This window comes from Euphorbia lathyris, chromosome 1, assembly GCF_963576675.1.
Source record: "Euphorbia lathyris chromosome 1, ddEupLath1.1, whole genome shotgun sequence".
NCBI lineage: Eukaryota > Viridiplantae > Streptophyta > Magnoliopsida > Malpighiales > Euphorbiaceae > Euphorbia > Euphorbia lathyris.
Window position 1 is genome coordinate 18123420 of NC_088910.1, and position 26829 is coordinate 18150248.

At 35.6% G+C, this 26829-nt stretch overlaps 2 non-coding genes across 2 annotated transcripts; both read left to right on the forward strand.

Annotated features, from left to right (window-relative positions):
• The first annotated feature begins 9398 nt into the window (after positions 1–9398).
• LOC136215982 (small nucleolar RNA R71) lies at positions 9399–9505 on the forward strand. Its single transcript, XR_010682982.1, has one exon. It is a non-coding gene; the product is annotated as a small nucleolar RNA R71 (small nucleolar RNA).
• Positions 9506–21410: 11905 nt separating this feature from the next.
• Positions 21411–21517, forward strand: LOC136215874 (small nucleolar RNA R71). The gene has a single exon (XR_010682877.1). It is a non-coding gene; the product is annotated as a small nucleolar RNA R71 (small nucleolar RNA).
• Positions 21518–26829: the final 5312 nt, after the last annotated feature.

Here is a 26829-nt window from a genome sequence, read left to right on the forward strand (position 1 = left end):
AAGTAAATTGAGTGCCACGATCTGACACAATAGAGACTGGAACTCCATGAAGTCTAACAATCTCATCAATGTATAACTGAGCAAGCTTAGAGAAATCATAAGTTATCTTCACATGAAGAAAATGAGCAGACTTAGTTAAACGGTCGACTATCACCCAAATGGAATCGTACCCTCCCCTAGTGCGAGGCAATCCTACCACGAAGTCCATAGCAATATTCTCCCACTTCCACTCAGGAATGGGTAGTGGTTGGAGCAACCCAGACGGTCTCTGATGTTCTGCCTTGACTTGTTGACAAGTAAGGCATTTAGCAACAAAGTCTGCAACATCTCTCTTTATTCCACTCCACCAGTATAACTCCCTTAAATCTCTATACATCTTAGTGGAACCAGGATGAACTGTATAAGCTGAACAGTGTGCTTCCTCCAAAATTTCCCTTTTTAAATCATCAACATCAGGAACACACAGTCTAGTCCCATAACGAAGAACTCCATCATCACCAATCACGAAGTCCTGAACCTTACCCTGACAAACACCATCCCTAACTTTACACAATTGAGGATCTTCTTGTTGGGCTGCCTTGATTCTATCTAATAGAATAGGTCTAACACGAAAATGAGCTACTAACGCTTCAAATGTTGCCTCAAATTTTACTCCTTGATCAATCAATTCATGAATGTCACTAATCAAAGGTCTCCTCACTACGGAAAGATGAGCTAAGCTACCTAGAGATTTCCTACTTAAAGCATCTGCTACAACGTTTGCTTTCCCTGGATGGTGCTGAATTGTGCAATCATAATCCTTGAGAAACTCCACCCATCTTCTCTGCCTCAAATTCAAATCACGCTGATCAAAGATGTATTTGAGACTTTTCTGGTCAGTGAAAATCTCACATGTCTCCCCATACAAGTAATGTCTCCATATCTTCAGCGCAAAGATCACTGCTGCCATTTCCAAATCATGAGTTGGATAATTCTTTTCGTGCTGCTTTAATTGGCGAGAAGCATATGCAATCACATGACCATGTTGCATCAATACACAACCCAGACCAACCCTTGAAGCATCACAAAACACTGTGTAGCCCCCCGATCCAGATGGAAGAGCTAACACTGTTGCTGAAGTCAAACGAACTTTCAATTCTTCAAAGCTCTTCTCACACGCTTCTGACCACTGAAACTTCACATTCTTCTGGGTTAACTTGGTTAAAGGAGAAGCTATTCGAGAAAAGTCTTGCACAAAACGTCGATAGTAACCCGCTAACCCAAGAAAACTTCGAATCTCTGACACTGAACTAGGCCTTGGCCAATGAAGAACAGCATCAACCTTCTTCTGATCAACACTCACCCCATCTTTGGATACTACATGCCCTAGGAATGCGACACTATCCAACCAGAATTCACATTTTGAGAACTTCGCATACAACTGGTTCTCTCTTAAGGTCTGAAGAACAAGCCTCAAATGCTGCTCATGTTCTTCTTTACTTTTAGAATATACCATAATGTCATCTATGAACACTATCACAAAACGATCAAGGAAGGGCTTAAACACCCTATTCATTAGATCCATAAAAGCTGCAGGAGCATTAGTGAGACCAAAAGGCATCACCAGAAATTCATAGTGACCATACCTAGTCCTGAAAGCTATCTTAGGTATGTCAACATTTTTAACCCTCAACTGATGATAACCGGACCTCAGATCGATCTTAGAAAAGTACTTTTCACCCTAGAGCTGATCAAATAGATCATCAATTCGAGGAAGAGGGTATTTGTTACGTATTATGACCTTGTTCAACTGTCGATAATCAATGCACAATCTCATTGATCCATCCTTCTTCTTCACAAACAACACAGGAGCACCCCAAGGAGAGACACTAGGGCGGATGAACCCCTTGTCAAGCAAGTCTTGCAGTTGTTCCTTCAACTCCTTTAGTTCCACAGGAGCCATTCGGTAAGGAGGCATAGATATGGGTCTTGTTTCGGGTGCTAAGTCAACACAGAAATCGATTACTCTCTCAGGTGGCAAACCTGCCAAATCTTCTGGAAAAACATCAGCAAACTCACTCACCACATCGACATTCTCCAACTCGACACCCTTTGTTTGGGTATCCTTAACATAAGCTAGAAACCCTTCACATTTCTTATACAACAATCTTCTTACAGCAATAGCAGAAATAAGACTATGAGGATCCATGCTACGATCTCCTTGAAATTGAAATTCTATCTCCCCAGGAATTTTAAAGGTTACTAACTTGCTATAACAATTTAAAGAGGCATGATATAAGGCTAACCAATCCATTCCCAAAAGCACATCAAAATCTAACATTTCAAGTAATACAAGATCAGCTAAGAGTTCCCTTTCCCCTACTTTTACTAAGCAATTCTTAAATGTTAGATTTATGTCAAGGACATCTCCTATAGGTGTTGCCACAAATAAAGGACAATCTAACATAGTGGGTGGTACACCAAATTTCATAGAAAAACAAGGAGAAACAAAGGAATGTGTAGCACCAGGATCAATCAAAACTCTAGCATCAAATGAACATACAGAAATGGTACCTGTCACCACTGCATTAGATGCCTGAGCATCCTGATGTGTCAGAGCAAAGGCTCTAGAGTGACCTCGGCTTGCTGTTGCATGATTAGGAGCTGAATTGGGACCTCGACCACCCTGACCTCGACCTCCTGAGCTCTGGCCTCTACCACCATACTGAGAAGATGGCTGAGTACCGATAAAAGGAGCAGAATCTGTATCCTGACTCATAGCTAGTGTTGTGTTACTGCTTGGGCAATCCTTTCTTCTATGTCCCACCTGACCACAGCCAAAACAAGCCCCAGTTGCTCGATGGCATGGAGAGTTACCATGGAATTTACCGCAAAGCTGACAAGTAGGGAATGATGATCTAGAGGAACTTTGGCTATTCTGAGTACCAGTGGACTGAGCTCTCTGACCATGTCTCTGATTATTCTTGGAGTATTGCCCTCATTGACCAGGTAAGGAATGAGACCCATGAGATAATGAATAGTTACTTCCCCTACTATATTGACCACTCTGGTTGTCATATCGAGCACGTTTGTTCTGATCACGAGCCCTACGCTGATCAATCAAACATCTCCATCTGCCTGGATCGATCCACCACTTCCTCAAAGCTAGACAATCGTAGAGGAGCAATTCGGTCTAACAGTCTATCCCGAAGTCCCCTCTCAAACCTCCTTGCCTTCCTCTCCTTAGTTGGAATAAGATGCTCACCAAAACGAGCAAGTCGAGTGAATTTCATTTCATATTCACTCATAGTCATACCACCCTGCTTCAGCACTTCAAACTCTAAAGCTTTAGCTTCCTTAACACTGGGAGGAAGGAACCTCTCTAAGAAAGAATCACGGAACTGTGGCCAAAGGAAAGTGTTATCAAGTCCATTCCCTCTCTTGGAAAGATACCAACTATGTGCCACTCCTTGTAACTGATTCCCTGCTAGCAATACCATCCTAGCACTGGTGCATCCCAAGACCTCATAACATATGTCCATAGCATCCAGAAAATCTATAGGATTTGTTACAGAATCCTCACCCGAAAACTTTGGAGGTTGTAACCTCAAGAAGTCACTGAGATCCTGTAATTGAGCTCTATCATTAGGTATAGCAGATCCTGTAGTTCTTGGTTGTCTGTTTTCACCTACCACATTTGTTAGCCTTTCAACCGCTTGAAAGACCCCTTGCAATCCAGCAGCCAAATCAGTGTTCGATATTTGAGCAGGCTGAGAGGTTGAAGCTGTACGAGTGGGCTGAGATGACCCTCCAGCTGGTTGCAATATTGGTTCAGATGCTGGAGCTAGTCCTCCAATAACAGATACAGATAACAGATAATTGCCTTCACCGATCTTATGCATGATTCTAATGTTGACACAACTGACGACAAAACTGACAACTGACATCATGACTCGAAGACAAATGCAAAGTCCTAATGTTATGAAGATCGATGAGGGGCCAGATAACAGATACAGATATACTGAGCACTTGTACCAGTTTGAAAACATATAGTATACATATATAAATCAGAGAATCATAACTGATTGAACAATTTATCAGATTTCTAAAATAAAAGTAATAACGGCGATAAATCGCGTATCAGAAAGTACAGATAATATCACATCAAATTTTAATAACTGGTAATAAAACGAATCAAATATGAAGGGCCTGTTCCCAGAATATACGCTCTAATACTAAGGATATTTAGTAAACAGAAGGTTCAAAATGTACGCTTTTATAAAAGGAACATATAATCAAATGTCAATTTTGATGAACAGTTTAAAGTCGGAGGTTTCAGTCAATTAGTGTCATATACTATAATTACCACTCACCTGGAACTTAACAGAAGCAAGAACCGAATAGCTCGTCTCTCAATCAACGGGATGAATATCAGAATTTCCTATCGGTTCAATAACAATGGAGAATGAGTAAACTAAACTTAATCATATTTAAACTAACGGGGACAATTAACATTTTAGGGGAGCAAGCAATAAACCTTTGGTAATCAATTAAACTAAGCAATTTTCAAACCAATGTGAAACATAGATATTGTTAAAACCATTAAACATTTGTTTGTAAAATGAAAAAAAGAAAACGGATTCACTGTGTTTTATTCCAAAGCTTTTATTTCCATGTACAAAAATCTAGATTTAATAGGTCAAAAGGTTTGGAAAAGTTTTTATTATATTCTAACATATTATAATTGAAAAGGTAGAAAGGTAGGTAGATAGGGTGGCATTGCTTTATTAAAATATGAGCAAAAGATGAAGTTCAGAGACCTAGACATGTTAAATCAACAGGTTCTATAAACTAGGGTGTACTATCATAATTTCTCAAGAGATGAATAGCATAATATTATCTTTTTGAAAACCAATAAAAATAGAAAACAGTTTCCAGGTCTCCCATTTGAAAAGAAATCACTCACAGGAACAAATTTCGAAAAAAAAATAAAAGAGAGAGAAGCTTACCTGACAGTAATTGAACAGCCTTAAGAGAAGAAAATATTTTAAAAGGCTGATGGTTCTAAATTTAATTCTAGAACCTTGAAGAACCTTGAAGAAAACCAGTTGGCAGCTGTTTGAGACAATTAAGAGAAGAAACCCTATTTCCTTTTTTTCTTTAGGATGGGAATAACTTTGTTTTTTTTTTCAAGGGTTTATTTGGTAAAGGTAAAACCTTTAGCTGTAAAATATATAATTTAATATTTTCAATAAGGTAAAAAAAGGATTAAATTATATATATATATATATATAATCTAATATTTTCAATAAGGTAAAAATGATTAAATTATATATATATAATTGCTCAAAATAGGGTTATTACAATCTCCGTCTGACCATTCGATTGAGGATGGTATGACATTGACACGTGGTGGCGTACTCCATATTTTTTCATAAGTATATCAAAACTTCGGTTTACAAAATGGGCACCGCCATCACTTACAATGACTCTAGGACAACCAAATCTACAAAATATATCTTCAAAAAAACCAACAACAACTTTAGAATCGTTCGTCGGGGTTGCAATTGCTTCAACCCACTTCGAAACATAATCTACGGCGACTAATATGTAAGTTTTACCATTAGAATGGGGAAAAGGTCCCATGAAATCTATTCCCCACATGTCGAAGACTTCAACTTCTAACATGTTTGTGAGGGGCATCTCATCTTTTCTGCCTAAATTTCCTGTTCTTTGGCACTTGTCACAACGAATAATAAAAGAACGGATGTCTTTAAACAATGTAGGCCAAAAGAATCCACATTCTAATATCCTGGCTAATGTCTGACTAACGCCGTTATGTCCCCCATACGAGCTAGAATGGCATTCCGACATTATAGACTCATATTCATTTTCACTAACGCATCTCCTAATTATCCCATCACCACAAGTTCTGAACAAAAAAGGATCTTCCCAAAAATATTGTTTAATGTCAAAGAAGAATTTCTTCTTTTGTTGGAAAGTTAATCCTTCCGGAACAATGTTGGCTGCAAGATAATTTGCAATATCCGCATACCGTGGCGACATGACACTTTTTATTTGATAGAGATATTCATCAGGGAAATCATCTCGTATACCGATAGTCTCACCTATAAGACCGTTTTCATCTTCGAGTCTTGATAGATGATCAGCGACAAGGTTTTCTACTCCCTTTTTGTCTTTAATTTCTATATCAAATTCTTGTAACAATAAAACACATCTAATTAGACGTGGTTTTGCATCTTTTTTAGCAAATAAATATCTTAAAGCTGTGTGATCGGTATAAATAATAACTTTCGAACCCAACAAGTATGACCTAAACTTATCACATGCAAAAACTACAGCTAACATTTCCTTCTCAGTTGTGGTGTAGTTTAATTGTGCACCGGACAGTGTGTGACTTGCATAGTAAATGACATGAAGTTTCTTATCCCTTCTTTGACCTAAAACACATCCGACGGCTAAGTCGCTTGCATCACACATGATTTCAAAAGGTAAATCCCAATCGGGTTTAGCAATAATAGGTGCACTGACTAAAGCTGTTTTCAATGTTTCGAAAGCTTTAACGCAATCTTCATTAAAATCAAAGGTCAATCTTTCATGAGTAAATTAGTAAGTGGTTTGGAAATTACAGAGAAGTTTTTAATAAATCTTCTGTAAAAACCTGCATGTCCTAAAAACGACCTTACTCCTTTAACACTAGTTGGAGGGGGTAATTTTTCTATCACTGAAGTTTTCGCTCTATCTACTTCTAATCCCTTTTCAGATATTTTATGTCCTAAAACAATTCCCTCGTCAACCATGAAATGACATTTTTCCCAGTTTAATACTAAATTTGTTTCTTCACACCTAGACAAAACTTTATCTAAGTTTTGTAGGCATGAATCAAAAGAATCTCCATAAACGGAAAAATCATCCATAAAAACTTCCATGATATCTTCAATGAAATCATTAAAGATCGCAGTCATGCACCGTTGAAATGTTGCTGGTGCATTACATGGACCAAAGGGCATTCTCCTATATGCAAATGATCCATAAGGACATGTGAAGGTTGTTTTGTCTTGGTCATCCGGGTAAATATATATATTTGAAAGAACCCGGAGTAGCCATCTAGAAAACAATAGAAAGTATGACCAGCTATTCGTTCGATCATTTGATCAATGAAAGGTAGAGGAAAATGGTCTTTCCTAGTTGCTTTATTAAGGTTCCTGTAATCTATACAAACTCTCCAACCGGTGGTGGTTCGTGCAGGTATTAATTCACCTTCGTCATTCCATACAACAGTTATGCCTCCCTTTTTAGGTACACAGTGGATTGGACTAACCCATTCACTATCCGAAATAGGATAAATGATTCCATTGTCTATAAGTTTAGTAATCTCGTTTTTTACTACTTCTTTCATATTCGGATTTAAGCGTCTCTGCCTATCCGCTTTAGGTGGCTTATCTTCTTCTAAGTGAATTCTGTGCATTACAATACTAGGATTATTTCCTTTTAAGTCTGAAATTTGCCATCCCACACTTCCTATTCTATTTCTAACAACATCCTTTAATTTTTCTTCTTGAACCTGTGTTAGTTTGTTAGAGATAATTATAGGTAGAGAATCGCCTTTGCCTAAGAAAGCGTACCTCAAATGGTTTGGTAATTCTTTAAGTTCTAATTTAGGTGGAATTATAATTGAAGGCTGATCTGGTCCATCTTCTCGAATCAAAGGCTCTGGGTCCTTATCTTCTAATTCTTCACTCATTATAGGTTCTATTATTTCTTCTTTTTGAATAATGTCATTTACACATTCTTCAACTAAATCAAGTTTTATACAAGCGAAATCCTCCATAGGATATTTCATTGCTTGGTTCATATCAAACTCGATCTTATCGTCTCCTATTCTTAAAACTACTTTCCCTTCCGACACATCAACTAGAGCACGTCCCGTGTTCATGAACGGTCTACCAAAGATTAGCGGACAATTAACGTCATACGCAAAATCTAATATAACGAAATCGGTAGGAAAAATAAATTTGTCAACTTTAACTAAAACATCCTCGATAATACCATATGGTCTTTTAGTGGTTTGGTCTGCTAAGTGCAAAACTATATTGGTACGTTTGATATCTTCTTCTAAGCCTAACTTATTAAAAATAGATAATGGCATCAAGTTTATGCTTGCTCATAAATCACAAAGACAACTTGGGAATTCAATATCTCCCAACTTACACGGAATGGTAAAACATCCGGGATCTTTGAGTTTAGTGGGCAAATTACTTGACATAATTGAACTACAATCTTCAGTTAGAGAAATGGATGCAATTCCTTCCCAACTGATTTTCTTTGAAATTAAATCTTTTAGGAATTTACTGTAATTGGGAATTTGCGTAATCGCATCCATAAACGTCAAATTAATATGCAAATTTTTAAGTTTGTCTAAAAATGTTAAAAGTTGTTTGTCATAGTCCATATTGCGGACTTTGTGTGGAAAAGCTGGTTTGGGTACAAAAGTTTTTGTACTTGAGTCAATTGGTGTATCTTTTTGGTTTAATATATCTTCTTTGGATTTTGGTAAATCAGTTCCTGGTAAAGTTGAATTTCCGGGCATTTCCGGACCTAAGTAATTTTTCCCTGAGCGAAGAGTGATAGCCTTTACATGCTCTTTCGGATTTTCTTCCGTATGGCTGGGAAGACTTCCCTCTTTGCGGGATGGAATTGATTTAGCGAGTTGTCCAATTTGAACTTCCAAATTATGGATGCTAGATGATTGGTTTTTAATAAGCTGATTGAATTTATTCTCGATCCGTTTAAAACCATCTTCGTGATTACTTATTTTTCCGCTCATAGCATCAATAAATTTGTCAATCTTAGAAGATAAAGTGCTAATCGTATCTCTTGATTGATTTTGATAATTAGTGGTACGATTTTGATTAGCATTGGCATTATTATTATTATCTCTCCAGTTAAAGTTAGGATGATTTCTCCATCCAGGATTATATGTATTGGAATAAGGGTTATTAGTTTGGTTTTGCCCTTGGACAAAATTTACCTGTTCAATTTCGCTCATACCTTCATAATCCACATCCGTTTGGATTGGATTACCATTAGGATCACACGGTGCCATAAACCTATCAATTTTTTGCGATAAGGCAGAAAATTGGGCTTGCAACATCGCAACTGGATCAAGATTCACTATACCTTTAACTGATGATGTAGTTGAGGATGATGGTTTCGCCACTGGTACGTGTCCACGTTCCGCGGGCCACATACTACTGTTGATTGCCATTTCCTCCAAAAGTTCTCTTGTTTGGGCCGACGAATTCTTCATGAATAACCCTCCAGACATAGCATCTAATGAACCTCTAGTTGTAGGATTCAATCCATTATAAAATGTTTGCATTAAAAGTTCAGCGGGCAGTTGGTGGTGTGGGCATAAACGTTGAAGTTCTTTAAAACGTTCCCAAGCCTCATAAAGAGTTTCATTATCATTTTGAGAAAAAGATGTTAACTCTTTTATGACTCTTGCGGTTTTTGCTAAAGGAAAATATTTTGATAAAAACGCTTGGGCTAATTGCTCCCAAGTTTCAAATGTTGCGGCTGGCATAGAAGTTAACCATTCTTTGGCTCGATCCTTCAAAGTAAAAGGAAAAAGGCGAAGTTTGATTGCTTCCGCAGTCACATCTGCAACCTTAAAAGTGTCGCAAATTTTTAAAAAATTTGTCAAATGGGTGTTAGGATTTTCGTTAGGTAACCCGTAAAATGTTACATTATTTTGCAACATATTAAGCAATGCTGGCTTAATTTCAAATTGGTTTGCATTTATTTGGGGTCTAACTATGCTGTTTGTTACACATGCCACTCCTGGCCTAGCGTAATCCAAGTGTAGCCATAATTTTTGGCTCAGTAACTCTAGTTTTTATTGGAGTCTTGTTTTTCTTGTTCTTTTTAACCGTTTTTTCAATTTCTGGGTCTAGCGGTTTTGGTGGAATGCCTGAACTTCGAGAACTGCGCATGAACTTGAAATTTCGCACGAACCGAAACTACCTTCAAAACAGAATTTGAAAAATAAATATGTTAGTAATTTGAAATAAGTAAAATATAAAATTTTGAATAAGTATAAATAAACCTAGATTCGAAATAAAACATGAAAAATCTAAATTTTTGTCAAAAATTTTGGCGCTCCCCGGCAACGGCGCCAAAAACTTGTTGAGCGATTTCCGTAAGTGCACGGTATACGCTTGTAGTAATAAAAGATATCGATCCCACAAGGAACGCTTTTTAACGAAAACTTATTTTGAATCAGTTAGATTTACTTTTACGGTTTATAATATGTAAAATCGTTTAATTGAATTTGGTTTTGAAATTGCTAGAGTAAGAATTAGATTAGAGTATAACGAATGTTTAGAAATCACTTCTGATTTAAGGATAAATTTACAAAACAGAAACGTTTAGTTCTTTAGAAAAGTAAACAAATGTATTCGTTTGCATTAAGCAAAGAAAACAACTTTAAACTTTGTATAAATTATAACAATGAAATAAACGTCGATTCCTCTAATTTAAAGGCTTTGAACTGCAGTCAATCCTCCTACGGTCGGGTTAGATTGTTATCTTAACCAAATTGATACTCTACTGATGATATCAATTTGCCTAAGTGTTCAACAAAGTTTCCTTGTAAAGATTTTGAATTCAACTACGTTTTAATGAAAACACCAGAACTCACTTCGGATCATTTACCAAAGTGCTATATAAAAATCTATCGAATAGAATGAACTTTATTAGATGAAATATGAATTTGATACAAGTTTACAGAGAACAAGAAGCATGGAAACTTTCGACGGCTTGCAAGTGAACGGGTTGTCAATCCTTTCCTTGGGTTTTGTTAGAGTTTGTCAGACTCCGGGGCGGATCCTCTACTAAATCTTCTCGCTGTAACTTCGTAATAGAGATACGGTCGGCTACTACCAAAATGTAAACTAATATGAACAAATCTAAACGCTACTGTGTTTGTAATTATTTAATAAACAATGTGTGTACATCATATTGCTTTTTACAGAAACGAACTTCTAATCTCTGACTCATTTCTGAGTTAGAGTTTCTGCATAACTCTTGCACTAATCTTAAAATCTAACTCTCTCATTATTTCAACTCTCAATCAACTCTTTATTTATAGATGTTGAAGAGTCGTGATTGAAGTGTCGTGTCCGTTGTGAAGGGTCGTGTCCGTTGCGAAGAGATGTTTCTATCCACCCGAACGAACGTGTTTCTTGGAATTTAAACATGTGTATGTTGTTCTGTAAAGGCTGCTGATCTTACCGAGAATAATTAATTCTCGGCCGAGAATGGGGAAGAAAATATTTAGCCTTCGAAAATGGTAAGGGGAGAATCTGGCGATGCATGTCGCGACCGAGAATGGAGGATTCTCGGTCGCAACACGGGATTAATTTCCGCTGTCTTGACTTCGTCCTCATCCTCGTTGGCGTATTTGATCTTCGTCGTCTTTGACTCCTTTTGTAGGGTTTTTATTCTGTTTTTAACCTCTTTTCATTCCTATTTGGATTTTACCAAATATTTAGGTACCTTGCAAGAAAGAAACATATTCGAAAGTAAAAGTATTCTAAATAGGTATAAATAGTATGAATTCGAAGCAAAACTGATGTAAATATTAATGATAATTTAGGTATATTTTGGGCTTAACAAATCTCCACACTTAATCTTTTGCTAGTCCTGAGCAAAATTTCATTGAATTTATTCTTTAACTGATCTCTTTATGAAAATAAAACATATATTTCTGTATTACTTTCTAAATTAGTTAAGCCGAAAAGACTAACTTCGCATGGAAAATTTATACGCAAAATATCAAACTAACTTAGTATAAAGGCGATATATCATTTGTCTTGTATCTTTATTTTAAAACTGAAGTATTCGGGACGAAATAAGCACGCATGTTATTGAGTCTTTCGTCTCAAGGCATTTCAAAGCACAAAATTTCCTTTCCCAAACCTAAACTAATATATGAGATATATTAAATATAAATAAGTACTTAGGTTAATTTTCTTTTGCTAGTTACGCCCGAGATAAGGGTGGTCTCGATCGTAACTATATATGCTTTTTATTGCTTAGTGTTTGCTTAAGAGGTACCGACCATGCCATGGGTGGACGCAATCGTTACTTTAAACTTAACACGCTTATTTATTATTTTATTTTTTGTTTTTAACGTTCCTTCCATACCTCGATTGTGATAAGGGTGGTCGCAATCGTGGCCAAAAGTAAATGATACTTAATTTTTCTTCCCTTTCATACATAGATTGTGATAAGGTTGGTCTCAATCGTGGCCAAAAGTTAAGAATTCAACTAATTGATTAATTAATATGAATTTATAAAATTGTAATTTGGGAAAAAGAAAGATAGCACATTCATCCTATATTGACTTAAAATTCAACATGTATTATGGCTAAAGTTTCCTTAAAAACTTCAATTTGGTGTTAATGTAAGACGAAATCAAACCGAGCTAAAAATGTTAGTTCAATTTAAAGCCTATAAACCTAATTGAAAATTTAAAATAAGATTTATTGTATCATGAATTGCATGATATAAAATATAGATTTAAAATAAAGAATTTATTTACTTAAATACATTCACTCGAGACGTTCTTACTTAAAATCGTATCGGAGATTTGTGAAAAATTTTAAAAATTATTACCCGTATAGAAATATTATTTCTAACGATAATGATAACCTAAAACTTTAATTTATAATCATAAGTTAAAAATATTTTAAACATGTGAAAATGTAACGTTATGAAAAATAATGTTAAATAAATTGTGTTGCAATATATGTTGCATTTGCATAAAACAAGTGTTGCATTTATAAATGTTGCTTAAAAATTATTTATTCTTATTCGTTGCATAAAAATTATTCGTTGCATTTATTCGTACTAAAAATAAAATGATATATGCAATATCTCCCCCACACTTAATTTGGACCATGTCCTCATTGGTGCAAAAATGATAAAACACGAAAAATGTACGAAAATAAATCATATGAATTAAGAAATAAAAAGTATGAAATTAAATCATCCAACATAAGTAGAAAATGAAAATGTACCAAACTTAATCAAAAATAACATAAGAAATAAATGAGGTGAGAAAAGATAAGATAAAACCTATTCTGGTGGAGGTGAACCCGGTGGAGATGGTGTGGTCACTACGTTTTGACGACTGAAAAAATGATAATAATCGGCGTCATGTTGACGCGTGCTCGCTCCTCAAAGTATGTATATTGGCATCCACCGCGGTAATTACTAATATGTTGATTTGCGTTCATCAATAGCAGCCAACCACAAATTCATTTGACGGTTGTGTGCATTCATCTGGTTCAAAATTCTTGGCAAATTAACTTGATCATTGTGCTCGTTACCAACATGTCCTTGTGCTTGTGTGTAGGAATCAACATGCTCCGCCGCCGCACCTTCTTCATCCTGTTCATCATCATCCCTACCAAAATGTGTCTGCACATTACCATCCTCTTGAATACCATTACAATGTGAACTTGGAATACCAATATCGAACTTGCAAAACTAGCCAACAATGGCGTAACCACTAAATGAATGTGTAAAAGTTGTGGCATAATCCAACATCGGAAAATAAGTAGGAGTAACTGATGGAAAACCAGTCCAAAATACTCGTAGCATCCAAAACAAGACCCGTAATCAAAGTACGCATAGCAACGTGCTTATTGGTTGAAACAGAAGCATGGTTAAAATTGTCAAAAAGAAATCCACTGCTATCTACTACGAAAACCAATGATCTTTAAGGAGCGTGCTAGTAGCATTCTTGGGATTAAATCCATCCAAACTAAGCAAATTATGTCCAAACCGGATTTCTTTGAAAATAGATGGCTTAATAATAAACTATTTTGTATGCGATCCAAACTAAATACGCATCTCGTCATCCCCAACTTCATAAATTGGAACCAAATTCCTAAATGTAATCCTCTTATTCCGTTTTAGCATGGGAAAGAGTAATCTTCTTATGTCTAGGCATTGGGAGGGTTAGGCTATGGATGTAACACCCTGATCCAATACCATGTAGATATTGTCCGCTCTGGCCCAATTCCAACACATTGGGCCTCACGGCTTTAAAACGCGTCTACATGTATTGGATTCACATCTTACTAATAAGCCCCAATCACTCTCTCTCCATTTCCGATGTGGGATTCAGTTCATTCCTGCCCCCATCGCCATCCCTTAGGGCCGCTCCTTGCTCAGGCCTTCTTACCCCAACGCCACCCACTCCGGACCGGGTCGTTACAGGCCCACCAGCTTCCGACTGGTTCGTCCCCGAACCACACATCGTACGTGGAGAGTCGGCTCTGATACCAATTGTAACATCCTAATCCAATACCATGTAGATATTGTTCGCTCTGGCCCAATTCCAACACATTGGGCCTCACGGCTTTAAAACGCGTCTACATGTATTGGATTCACATCTTAGTAATAAGCCCCAATCACTCTCTCTCCATTTCCGATGTGGGATTCAGTTCATTCCTGCCCCCATCGCCATCTCTTAGGGCCGTTCCTTGCTCAGGCCTTCTTACCCCGGCGCCACCCACTCCGGACCGGGTCGTTACAATGGAGGTTGTGGTTGGGAAAGAAATATAGTGGGTGGGTAAAAATTTGGTAAAAGTAAAGGTGATATGGTGTGCAATTAATTATACTAGGAAGAGTTTGGATTGTGTAATTGGAAAAAATAGGAGGTGATGTAAGGTTTGTGTAAGGGATAGGTATATATAGGTATGAATATAGGTGTTTAGGAGTTTAGTGTAGGAATAGGAAAAAGGGTAATTTGTGTGCAAAATTCGAATCTCCCCCTATCTACAGGTCGCGTGTCGCGAATAAAAAAAAACTTTGTTTTGATAAAATTCATGTGCAAATATGACCTATAAATGAAAACATGTATACCTGAAACTTAAAAACACAAAATAAAACATTAAATGCAAGGAAAACCAAAGGTGTAGCCTTGATAATTTTGAGTAATGAAACAATAAATGTCGTAATTGGAGTTAAATGATCAATTAAAGTGCATTAAGTTATATAAGTGAAATGAATCTTTTAAAAGGTAATGAATGTAAGTTCATATAGGTATGTATTCATGCTTAAAACTTAAACATGAACCTTATTCAAAGTAAAGCAGCATTCAAATAAAGAAACATTTAACCTTAAACATTAACCTTATTCTAATTGATACAGATTCATATGAAAAATTGTATGTTTTATTTTAATAAGTTCTTACTGATATATGCAATAATCAACACGATATAAGTTCATAATTTCATAATTAAAATTAAACTCAATGATTGCGTGAAAATGAAAATTTATTATTATGTTCAATAGTTAATAATGATCATAACTTATTAGCATTGAAGATATATATATAAACAGATTCATTTGCTAAAAGTTTATAAATTTTAACAGACATAAACCAGAACATAAGATTAAAGTATGAAAATGAAACAAAGTTTTATTGCATAACACATATTTACATAAATGAATATTAGCATATGTACAAGAAAGATTAAAAACAAACCTATATACAAAAACAAACAAATGAAAATTAAACAAATCAAATTATTAATCACTTGTTCATATTAAATCTGAAACATTGAAACTTATGCAGATTAATGAAATGATATACAGATTCACTTTAACATCATATACACATTCATGTTTGAAGGTTATACAATTTCATTTTAATATTATATACAGATTCATTCTAATAACTTGCATAGTTAACATATACTAATAAAAAATAACCAAAGAATCAAAGTTGATATGTTATCAAAATTGAAAAACATATGTATAGAACAAAACTTAGAATTATCATATAAAATGAATGTTCATGAACTTGTTCAATAGTTATTAATGATTATACCGTATTAGTATGTAATATATATGAAACGTCAGATGTTCAGAAACAGTTCTGAAATGAATACAAATACATTAAAAATAATTACAAATTCATGTTAAAAGTTATACTGTTTCATTTAAACTTAGATTCGGATGTATTCATATAACTTGGATGGTTAACGTATTTTAAGCAAAAAGAATCAAGAATCAAACTTGATAGTTTTATTAAAAATAGAAGACATATATACAAGTTACAGAAAGAACAAACACAAAAACAAACCAAATACAAACTATATACAACAAAAAGTAAAATTAAACAGAACAAAACAAAGTAAACTAATTTCTCATCCCGTTGAATTGGGATTCACATAGCCCGATAACGAGCAATCTTCGCTTGCACGAAGATCGGTCTTTCTTCCGCAGAAAGAACTCGTGGGACAACCCTAAAAATACTCTTCACAATGCCTTCATCTTGGTTGTAAATGGGAAATGGTGCACCGTAGCATTCTGATAAATCAGGACGCATACGACGTGCAACAGTAATCTTATTGGAAGATTGATGCTTGGTAGTCATGTTTATGTTTAAAGAAAAAAAAATCTATGTAACAGAAAATTTAAAAGGTTTGAATAATTGGATAAGAATATCAGATTTTGTCTGAAAAAGATGAAAAGTATTGAAATCTGATCTTCTCTAATTATTTATAATGACGTTAGGATGAATTAAAGTGTCTGTTGGTGGCGAAAAGGTGCAAATTCACACTATTTGAACATGAAGAAGCTTAATTTTTCGAAATATTCAGCAATGGTGCATGAACTGAAGGAGAAAAGAAAGAATAATGGTCTGATACCGCCCATGTCGCGATCGTGAATGGAGATTCTCGATCGCGACAAGTCATTTTCAGAGAGAAAATCTCTCTGAAAATTTCATGATTTTGCTGAAGTTACCGAGAATTAGCAATTCTCGGCCGAGAATTTCGATTCTCGGTAAGTTCATAAATTTTTTTAAGGCTTAGAAAGTGAAAATCTCAGTTGAGAATTAAAAATTCTCAGTAAGTTCAGAAATTTTTCTATTCTATTCCTGAAAACCTAAACTTAAAATCTCTACTGAGATTTCTGGATTCTCAACTGAGATTCCTACAATTTCACTAAACACAATAAAATTTTCTGCAAAATATTTAGAAACATGACTTTAAAGAATTTTTATTGAATAAAACTTGTTTATATACAAATAAAACTTATGAAATAAAAATAAAACAAAAATAAATTAAACTAAAAATAAATAAATATAAAAATTATGAACAAGAAATAAGAAGAATGAAAATTTAAAAGTGAAAGCTAAGCGAATTAATTTTCAAAGAACTTGTTCACAAATTCAATTTCTTGAATTGGAGCTCATTCGTATTCAAAATATTTTTATCAACTAAATATGGCCTTGTTCATTTTAACTTACCTGGAAATAATTTCAATTTGGAATCAAAAAGTAGAACTGTATCCCAAACTTTGAAATTATATTTTTTTTCTTTTTTTTCTTTTTTTCAGCATTTTTTAAAGCGCTTTCTTTTTTTAGCGTTTTCTCAATTTAAGGATCTAGTGATTTCGGTTGAATGTCCGAACTTCTGGTTCTGGCCACGAACAAAAACTACGCACATGAACTGAAACTTTCAAAACTATATTAAAAGTATACAATTCCTTCCTGGCGGATAAGATAATTTCATCCTACTTGTTCATCTGTCTGAGAGGATTTTCCATGGTGATTTCTTAGAGAGATAGATGTAGGTGTTTTAAGGATGTGATAAATAGGGAAATTATTTGGATTTAGTGTAGGAATTGAATAAATTTCTTAACAAAGAGATATGATGTTTTGGTGAAGGACTAAGTGTATAGAAAAGAGGTAAAGGTGTTTGGGAAAAGGTAAATTTTCTGGAAAAAATTATATGTCACGTCTGACATGTTGTTTCAAAAATTTTGCTTTCCCTTCTGATGTATCTGTATGCTTAATTTCTTTTCTGTAGACTCCTTCTGTGAATTTCATTGATAATCAAATCTCTAGGTTATCTTTGAAAAAACTTGAATTTTTTATCTGCAAATATCTAATTGCAAACGTTAAATAAAAACGAGGATTTAGTCCTAGCGACCATCCTCAAAATAAATAAATAAAAAAAACTATAAAATAAATAAATAAATAAATAAATTATAAACTAAGGTTGGAAATAAAACACGAAAAATATAAATTTTTGTTAAAAATTTTGGCGTTCCCCGACAGGATGAAGAAGATACAGGCCTGATGGTGCAAAAAACTCCCGTGTCGCGACCAAGAATCCCAATTCTCAGTCGCGACACGCTGATTTCCTCGCGGAAATCAGGCGTCGAAACCCTATATTTCTGATTCTGGGCCGAGAATATAAATTCTCGGTAAGTTCAGAAAATTCCTTACCTGTTTGGACAATTCTGAAAATGTGAATTCTCAACTGAGAATTCCAAATTCTCGGCTGAGAATCACCAAATTTCTCCTAATTCGAACTAAAGACCTAAAATTAAAATAAAAGCATGACTTAAACATATTTTTATGCATCGAAATCTTAATATAAAGTTTATTAATAATTAAAAATCATAAAATTGGCATGTGTAAAAATTTAAACTAAACTAAATTAAAACTAACAAATCAAAACAAAATAAAATAAAAATAAAAATAAAGTACATTAAATTTAAATGAATTAATCTTCAGAAAAATGCGTTACGAATGCAATTTCTTTGTTTGAAACATTTTCATAATAGATTTTGTATCTATTACCGTTAACTTTGAAACGAACTCCGTCAGGTCCTTCAAGTTCCAAAGAGCCATAATCAAATACTTTAATGACTAGATATGGTCCTGTCCATCTGGACTTAAGTTTACCTGGAAATAAACAGATTCGTGAATTAAATAACAGCACCTTGTCCCCAATGTTAAAGCTTTTGACTTTAATCTTGGCGTCGTGCCATTTTTTTACTTTTTCTTTATATATTTTTGCATTTTCGTAAGATAGATGACGTAACTCGTCTAACTCATTTAAGTTGAGCAAACGTTTCTTACCTGCTTGTTGCAAATTAAAGTTAAGTTCCCTAATAGCCCAATAGGCTTTGTGTTCTAATTCGACTGGAAAATGATATGCCTTCCCATACACTAATCGGTATGGAGTCATTCCTATTGGTGTTTTAAATGCAGTACGGTATGCCCATAATGCATTGTTGAGTTTACAGGACCAATCTTTTCTTGAAGACGAAACTGTTTTCTCTAGAATCCATTTGAGTTTTCTATTTGATATCTCCGCCTGACCATTCGATTGAGGATGGTATGGCGTTGACACGCGGTGGCGTACTCCATATTTTTTCATAGGTATATCAAAACTTCGGTTTACAAAATGGGTACCGCCATCACTTACAATGACTCTAGGACAACCAAATCTACAAAATATATCTTCAAGAAAACCAACAACAACTTTAGAATCGTTCGTCGGGGTTGCAATTGTTTCAACCCACTTCAAAACATAATCTACGGCGACTAATATGTAAGTTTTACCATTAGAAGGGGGAAAAGGTCCCATGAAATCTATTCCCCACATGTCGAAGACTTCAACTTCTAACATGTTTGTGAGGGGCATCTCATCTTTTCTGCCTAAATTTCCTGTTCTTTGGCACTTGTCACAACGAATAATAAATGAACGGACGCCTTTAAACAATGTAGGCCAAAAGAATCCACATTCTAATATCCTGGCTACTGTCTTACTAACGCCGTTATGTCCCCCATACGAGCTAGAATGGCATTCCGACATTATAGACTCATATTCATTTTCACTAACGCATCTCCTAATTATCCCGTCACCACAAGTTCTGAACAAAAAAGGATCTTCCCAAAAATACTGTTTAATGTCAAAGAAGAATTTCTTCTTTTGTTGGAAAGTTAATCCTTCCGGAACAATGTTGGCTGCAAGATAATTTGCAATATCAAACTCGATCTTATCGTCTCCTATTCTTAAAACTACTTTCCCTTCCGACACATCAACTAGAGCACGTCCCGTGTTCATGAACGGTCTACCAAAGATTAGCGGACAATTAACGTCATACGCAAAATCTAATATAACGAAATCGGTAGGAAAAATAAATTTGTCAACTTTAACTAAAACATCCTCGATAATACCATATGGTCTTTTAGTGGTTTGGTCTGCTAAGTGCAAAACTATATTGGTACGTTTGATATCTTCTTCTAAGCCTAACTTATTAAAAATAGATAATGGCATCAAGTTTATGCTTGCTCATAAATCACAAAGACAACTTGGGAATTCAATATCTCCCAACTTACACGGAATGGTAAAACATCCGGGATCTTTGAGTTTAGTGGGCAAATTACTTGACATAATTGAACTACAATCTTCAGTTAGAGAAATGGATGCAATTCCTTCCCAACTGATTTTCTTTGAAATTAAATCTTTTAGGAATTTACTGTAATTGGGAATTTGCGTAATCGCATCCATAAACGTCAAATTAATATGCAAATTTTTAAGTTTGTCTAAAAATGTTAAAAGTTGTTTGTCATAGTCCATATTGCGGACTTTGTGTGGAAAAGCTGGTTTGGGTACAAAAGTTTTTGTACTTGAGTCAATTGGTGTATCTTTTTGGTTTAATATATCTTCTTTGGATTTTGGTAAATCAGTTCCTGGTAAAGTTGAATTTCCGGGCATTTCCGGACCTAAGTAATTTTTCCCTGAGCGAAGAGTGATAGCCTTTACATGCTCTTTCGGATTTTCTTCCGTATGGCTGGGAAGACTTCCCTCTTTGCGGGATGGAATTGATTTAGCGAGTTGTCCAATTTGAACTTCCAAATTATGGATGCTAGATGATTGGTTTTTAATAAGCTGATCGAATTTATTCTCGATCCGTTTAAAACCATCTTCGTGATTACTTATTTTTCCGCTCATAGCATCAATAAATTTGTCAATCTTAGAAGATAAAGTGCTAATCGTATCTCTTGATTGATTTTGATAATTAGTGGTACGATTTTGATTAGCATTGGCATTATTATTATTATCTCTCCAGTTAAAGTTAGGATGATTTCTCCATCCAGGATTATATGTATTGGAATAAGGGTTATTAGTTTGGTTTTGCCCTTGGACAAAATTTACCTGTTCAATTTCGCTCATACCTTCATAATCCACATCCGTTTGGATTGGATTACCATTAGGATCACACAGTGCCATAAACCTATCAATTTTTTGCGATAAGCCAGAAAATTGGGCTTGCAACATCGCAACTGGATCAAGATTCACTATACCTTTAACTGATGATGTAGTTGAGGATGATGGTTTCACCACTGGTATGTGTCCACGTTCCGTGGGCCACATACTACTGTTGATTGCCATTTCCTCCAAAAGTTCTCTTGCTTGGACCGACGTTTTCTTCATGAATAACCCTCCAGACATAGCATCTAATGAACCTCTAGTTGTAGGATTCAGTCCATTATAAAATTTTGCATTAAAAGTTCAGCGGGCAGTTGGTGGTGTGGGCATAAACGTTGAAGTTCTTTAAAACGTTCCCAAGCCTCATAAAGGGTTTCATTATCATTTTGAGAAAAAGATGTTAACTCTTTTATGACTCTTGCGGTTTTTGCTAAAGGAAAATATTTTGATAAAAACGCTTGGGCTAATTGCTCCCAAGTTTCAAATGTTGCGGCTGGCATAGAAGTTAACCATTCTTTGGCTCGATCCTTCAAAGTAAAAGGAAAAAGGCGAAGTTTGATTGCTTCCGCAGTCACATCTGCAACCTTAATAGTGTCGCAAATTTCTAAAAAATTTATCAAATGGGTGTTAGGATTTTCGTTAGGTAACCCGTAAAATGTTACATTAATTTGCAACATATTAAGCAATGATGGCTTAATTTCAAATTGGTTTGCATTTATTTGGGGTCTAACTATGTTGTTTGTTACACCTGCCACTCCTGGCCTAGCGTAATCCATAAGTGTAGCCATAATTTTTGGCTCAGTAACTCTAGTTTTTATTGGCGTCTTGTTTTTGTTTTTCTTGTCTTTCTTGTTCTTTTTAACCGTTTTTTCAATTTCTGGGTCTAGCGGTTTTGGTGGAATGCCTGAACTTCGAGAACTGCGCATGAACTTGAAATTTCGCACGAACCGAAACTACCTTCAAAACAGAATTTGAAAAATAAATATGTTAGTAATTTGAAATAAGTAAAATATAAAATTTTGAATAAGTATAAATAAACCTAGATTCGAAATAAAACATGAAAAATCTAAATTTTTGTCAAAAATTTTGGCGCTCCCCGGCAACGGTGCCAAAAACTTGTTGAGCGATTTCCGCAAGTGCACGGTATACGCTTGTAGTAATAAAAGATATCGATCCCACATGGAACATTTTTTTTAACAAAAACTTATTTTGGATTGGTTAAATTTACTTTAAAGGTTTATAATATGGAAATCGTTAAATCGGATTTGGTTTTGAAATTGCTAGAATAAGAATTAGATTAGAGTATAACGAATGTTAGAAAATACTTCTGATTTAGGGATAAATTTACAAAACAGAAACGTTTAGTTCTTTACAAAAGTAAACAAATGTATTCGTTTGCATTAAGCAAAGAAAACAACTTTAAACTTTGTATAAATTATAGCGATGAAATAAACGTCGATTCCTCTAATTTTAGGGCTTTGAACTGCAGTCAATCCTCCTACGGTCGGGTTAGATCGCTACCTTAACCAAATTGATACTCTACTGATGATATCAATTTGCCTAAGTGTTCAACAAAGTTTCCTTGTAAAGATTTTGAATTTAACTACGTTTTAATGAAAACACCAGAACTCACTTCGGATCATTTACCAAAGTGCTACATAAAAATCTATCGAATAGAATGAACTTTATTAGATGAAATATGAATTTGATACAAGTTTACAGAGAACAAGAAGCATGGAAACTTTCGACGGCTTGGAAGTGAACGGGTTGTCAATCCTTTCTTTGGGTTTCGTTAGAGTTTGTCAGGCTCAGGGGCGGATCCTCTACTAAATCTTCTCGCTGTAACTTCGTAATAGAGATACGGTCGGCTACTACCAAAATGTAAACTAATATGAACAAATCTAAACGCTACTGTGTTTGTAATTTTTTAATAAACAATGTGTGTACATCATATTGCTTTTTACAGAAATGAACTCTAAATTCTGAATCGCTTGACTTGGAATTCCTGCATTAATTCTATACTAATCTTCTCTTTTTCTATATCTTCAACTCTCCATCAACTCTTTATTTATAGATGTTGAAGAGTTGAGATTGAAGTGTCGTGTCTGTTGTGAAGGGTTGTATCCTCTGCGAAGAGATGTTTTTATCCACCCGAACGAACGCGTTTCGTCGAAAACGAATGTGTGCGAATGGCTCTCCAGGAATTTCTGAACTTGCCGAGAATACAAATTCTCGGCCGAGAATGGGGGAGCAAATATTTGGTCTTCGAAATCGTCAAGGGAAAAAGCTGGTGACGCATGTCGCGACCGAGAATGGAGGATTCTCGGTCGCGACACGGAGTATTTTCCGTTTCCTCGACCTTTGTCCTCGTCCTCGTTTTGGCATGTTTAATCTTCATCGTCTTCGACTCCTTTTGTAGGGTTTTTCTTCTGTTTTTAACCTCTTTTCGTTCCTATTTGGATTTTACCAAATATTTTAGGTACCTTGCAAGAAAGAAACATATCTGAAAGTAAAAGTATTCTAAACAGGTATAAATAGTATGAATTCGAAGCAAAACTGATGTAATTATTGATGATATTTTAGGTATATTTTGGGCTTAACAAGAGGCATTGTGTGGATATTGTTGATGAATTTTTGGTTGATAACGTTTAGGTTGGGCTGCCGAATCTCTCGGTGGAGGTGGAAGACGGAATCAAACGTGTTTGCAGAAGTTTGTAGATGGACGATATGTGTATTTGGGAGCCTGCGACTTGGGGAATTTTTTCAATGAAGTTGATTTATGATTGGATTCGGCCACCAACGTCGAAATTGGATTAATGTCGTTTTATTTAGCATCGTTTATTCCTCCCTCACATTCATTAATTTGTTGGAGGGATTTTTTGGGTTATTTTCCAATGCACGAGAATTTGAGGAGGCGTGGTTTCTTCGTTGTCTCTGGGTGTCCAATGTGTCAATCGAATGAGGAGACATCTGATTATGTTTTGCTAACGTGTTTTTTTCGCAAGAGGTTTGGCGAGGAGTCTCTGCGGTGTTTGGAAGGCTAATTATCTTGGATTTTAATGTTCAATCTCTGATTTTGGAGGCTCTAAATTAGCGATTTAGTTCTCAAATCGCTGAACTCTGGTCTGCGGCTATTGTTAGCAATGTATGGGCTCTTTGGTTAGCAATGAACAATTAGATTTTCAATGACGAGAAGCATGCGATATCAATGATTCTTCAGAGAATTTAGAGCACTCGTGAGGCGGCGACTCAAGGGCGTGGCTGGCTGTACCTGGAACTCTTCGGTGGAATTGCAAATCCTTGGGGAATTATGAATTGATAGGAGATTAGCAAATGATCCTCGCACTATCCCGGTGGTTTGGCAGTGGCCGTCGGTCGGCTGGACTAAGGTCAATACCGATGCCTCTGTTTTAGGATGTCTAGGAGTTGCGGGTTGTGGGGGTATGTACCGATTTTCACATGCTACGTTTCTTGGAGCTTTTGCGTTCCCTTTTGACAATTCGTTTACATATTTAGTTGAGTTGGCGGTTGTTATTTATACGATTCTTACGAGATTTGACAAGGGTTGGCGTCAATTATTGTTGGAGAGCCATTCGACATATGTCGTTAATTTGTTATGCATCAAGTCGACAACTGTTCCCTGGGTGCTTCGATAGAGTTGGCAATTAGTCACTTCGCACATTTATCGTGACGGAAATGTTGTTGCTGATCCCCATCAGTAGCCGACTACCTCTGGATGAAGTGTACTGGCCTATTACATGCTCGAGAGAATTTATAGTAAAGTCGGCTTACTTCCTGTCCGAAAAATTAAGAACGAGCTTGGAAAGTAGAGCATCAAGCTCGGAGCGATGTACAGAGGAGTGGGTATGGATCTAGCGGATGAACTTACCGCTAAAGGTTAGACATTTTGCCTGGAAAGCGTTCAAGGATATCCTACCGACTTTCAGTAAATTGCGTGGAAGGGGAGTTGGGGTGCCTGAGCGATGCAGTGGATGCGGAGTGGTGGACGAAACGGAAATTCATGCTTTAATTCTGTGTTGATGTACGAAGAATACATGGAGAGCTGTGTTCTCTCAGGTTTATCGATGGAAAATGCACGCCAAGGATATGGGGGAATGGTTCAGGCACATAATCGAGTATGAATCACAAGACCAAATTGAGCTAATAACAATAGTGGCGTGGTTAATTGGGACTGACAGAAACAAGCGAGTCCATGGAGGCGAGGATGGCAGGGAAACCGATAAGGTGCAGCGAGCAACCGAACTTAGAAGTGAATGACAGGAGGATAAGGTCGGGAGAGGAAAAGGGCGAAGTGGTAGCAGTGCCGAGCAGACGAGAATAGAAACCACCAAATGGAAACCACCGAAGGGTGGGATGGTGAAGGTAAACACCGATGCGACATGGATCGATGGGATGCCGGGCGGAATCGGGGTTGTTATCAAAGATTCGGCAGGGGAAGTTATGCTGTCAGCGGCAAAACAGTATGACAACAGCATCAACGTAGATATTGTAGAGACGAAGGCAGCTATATGGGCGATGGAGTTGGCACGTGATGGAGGATGGCGGAGGATAATCCTTGAAACCGATAATGCCAACTTGATAGCTGCAATTAAGGGCCGGAAGTTTGCAAATGGAGTGGGATCAATGCTGGTGATGGATTGGAAGTTGATGGCACTGGAATTCCACAAAGTCGAGTACTCACATACAAAAAGGGATGGAAATTTAGTAGCTCATGAGTTAGCTAGATGGGGTAGGAATAAAGTGAACCCGGTAATCTTAATTGAAGAAATACCAGATAAGATTTCAAATTTTTGCATACAGGACCAATGTAAAATTCCTATTCTTTAATTCAAATTCAGATTCTTTCTCTCTATATATATATATATATATATATATAGAAATAATAAATATATTAAATTCGAATATTTAATATATGAATTGAAAATTCCCATTTTACAATAAGGATAAAAAAATATTTAATAATGTATATTGAATTGTTATGGTAAAATTAGATATATTCCAAATTAATATATATTTTTTTTGTATTGATTTAATTTATTATATTTAAGTATATTATACACACCATGCATTGCACGGGTGTAGAGCTAGTACTATTATCTAAATCTGTAGACAGATTTGCCGCATGTCACTTCTAAAGTTTGTATTTATTGATGTGTGATTATATTAATACAGTGTTCTTTTCTAAAAAGAAAAATTTAAAACGTGTTGATCCTACTCCCTCCATTTTAGGCCTAAACTACCCACTCTCACTCAACCCAACTGTATTTGCAGAAACAATACTTCTGTACCATTTCAACTTTCTCAGCTGCTTGAGTTTTTGAATCCCCTGAAACTCTTTCTTATTTCGAAACCAGATAGAGGTTTCTTCCGTTTTTATGTTTGAATTTGAAAAATGGAAACAAAACCATCATTTTGGTTTCTGAGTCAAGGAATTTCAGGTATTTTGGAGTGAGCCCTAAGCCATAAAGTGGCTTAATCCTTATCTTCTTGGTGTTCAACGTGTTTTTTTTAATTTTGTAATTTTTTCTTTTGGGTGTTTTGCAATGAGCCCTAAATCTGTCTAACAACATTTCAGTTTGTTAGTAATGTACATGTCAAGTAATTGTGGAAGACTGTGTTTTGAGTGACATTAGTGTATTATTATATGAGTCTTAAATAAAGGAATATATTTAAAGAAACATTCTTCAATGCTTCCCAATTGGCTATCTGT